The sequence below is a fragment of the Propithecus coquereli genome, unplaced genomic scaffold (genome assembly GCF_000956105.1).
Source record: "Propithecus coquereli isolate 6110/MARCELLA unplaced genomic scaffold, Pcoq_1.0 Scaffold353, whole genome shotgun sequence".
Classification (NCBI taxonomy): domain Eukaryota; kingdom Metazoa; phylum Chordata; class Mammalia; order Primates; family Indriidae; genus Propithecus; species Propithecus coquereli.
The window spans coordinates 2,612,112-2,614,469 of record NW_012149208.1 but is presented as its reverse complement, the minus strand read 5'-3'; the positions used below and the strand labels follow the sequence as shown (position 1 = coordinate 2,614,469).

At 35.0% G+C, this 2,358-nt stretch overlaps 1 protein-coding gene across 1 annotated transcript in view; it reads right to left on the bottom strand.

The window, feature by feature from the left end:
- The window catches only part of KIF3A (kinesin family member 3A), a 56,448-nt gene that overhangs the window by 49,827 nt on the left and 4,263 nt on the right, over nucleotides 1–2,358 (bottom strand). The window lies entirely within an intron of this gene.

The window sequence follows — 2,358 nt, the reverse complement described above, 5'->3', positions numbered from 1 at the left end:
ATAAAATCTAGCAAATCAAATCTAACAATATATGAAAAGAACAATATAGCATGATAAGTGGCAAAGCTACTTTCACATTTGAAAACCAGTTAAGGCCAGGCGCAGTGGCTCACGCCTGTAATCCCAGCACTTTGGGAGGCCGAGGTGGGAGAATCACTTGAGTCCAGAGGTTTGAGATCAGCCTGGGCAACAGCAAGACCCCATCTCTACAAAAAATAAAAACATTAGCTGAGTGTGGTAGCGCATGCCTGCAGTTCCAGCTACTTGAGAGGCTGAGGCAGGAGAACTGCTTGAGCCTAAGAGTTTGAGGCTGCAGTAAGCTATGAGCATGACACTGCACTCCAGCCTGAGTGGCAGAGTGAGACCCTACCTCTCTCTCTCTCTCTCAAAAAAAAAAAAAAATCAATGTAATTGACCATATTAATAAACTTTTACCCAAAAAAGCATGATTTCAATAGGTGCAGGAAAAATTGCATTTGACAAAATCCAATGTACTTTACAAAAAAACTCTCAACAAACGAAGAACAGAAGCAAACTTCCTTAATCTGATAAAAGGTATCGGTGAAATACCTATAAATAACATCCTACTTACTAGTAAAAGAATGAATGCATTTTCCTCAAGATCAGGAACAAGACCAAAATGTCCACTCTCACCACTTCTATTCGACATTTACTAAAGGTTCTAGCCAGCAAAATCAGGCAACAAAAAGAAATTAAAGGTATACAAATTGGAAAGAAAAAAGTAAAAACTGTCTTTACTTTCAGATAACAATCTTATATACAGAAAATCTTACGGAATTTACCAAAAAAAATAATAATAACCAAAACAAAAAATCTACTGGAATTAATAAGCAAGTTTAGCAAGGTTGCAGGATACAAGGTCAATATAGAAAAATCAATTGCAAACCACAACGAAAATCAGTTCAAAACCACTAGCATGACTATCATCAAAAAGACACTAACAAATGTTGGCAAGGATGCGGAGAAATTGGAAACCTCATATGTTGCTAGTGGGAATGTAAAATGGTGTAGCTATTGTGGAAAACAGTTTGCAGCTCCTCAAAAGGTTAAAGAAAGTTATCCTATGACCCAGCAATTCCACTCTTAGGTATATACCCAAAAGAATTAAAAACAAATGTTCACACTAAAATTTGTACAAGAATGTTCAAAGTAACATTATTCATAATAGCTAAAAAATAGAAACAACACAAATGTTCACCAATAAATGGATAAACAAATTATGGTGTATCTCCATAATAAAATATCATTCCGCCAGAAAAAGTAATGAATTGCTGATATATGCTACAATAGGGATGAAGCCTGAAAGCGTTATCGTAAGTGAAAGAAGTCACTCACAAAAGGCCATATATTGTATAATTCCATTTACAGGAAATATCCAGAATAGGCAAATTCATACATATAGAAAGCAGATTAATGACTGCTTGGCTAGCAGAATGAGGTAGGTGCTGGATTAGGAATGACTGCTAATGGGCACAGGGTTTCTTTTTGGGGTGATGAAAATATACTGGAAACAGAGAGTGGTGACAGCTGCACAGCACTGTGAATGTACTAAAAACCTATGAAGTGTACGCTGTAAAATGGTTAAAATAATAAATGTATGTTGTTTGAATTCTATCTCAATAAAAAAGCCATCTAAAGAAATCAACTGCATTTCTATATATTAGCAATGTACAATCCAAAAATGAAATTGTGAAAACAATTCTATTCACAATAGCATCAAAAAATACTTAAGACTAAATTAATCAAAAGCAGTGCAAGACCTACACACTAAAAGCTACAAAATATCAATGAAAGAAATTAAACAAAACATAAATAAATGGAGAGAGATATCATATTCATGGATTGGGAGACTCAATATTATCAGAATAACAATTGAACACAATCCCTATCAAAATCCTAGCAGGATTTTTGTAGAAATTGATAAGGTGATTCTAAAACGCATATGAAAACACAACTGACCCAGTAAAATCAAAACAATTTTAAAAAAGAACAACAAAGTTGAAGAATGTATACTACCTAATTTCAAAATTTATTATAAAGCCACAGTAATCAAGACAGGATAGACATGGAATAGAATAGACAGTCCAGAAATAAGCCCGCACAACTGTAGTCAACTGATTTTGGACAAAAGTGCCAAGTTAATTCAACAGGGAAAGAACAGGCTACTCAACAAATGATGCTGGAACAAGTGGATATCCATTGGCAAGAAGAAAAAATAAAGGAAGGAAAGAAAGAAAAATAATTTGGACCCTACCTCACCCAATCTAAAAGTTAACTCAAAATGGATCACAGACCGGACGGGCACGGTGGCTCACTCCTGTAATCCTAGCTCTCTGG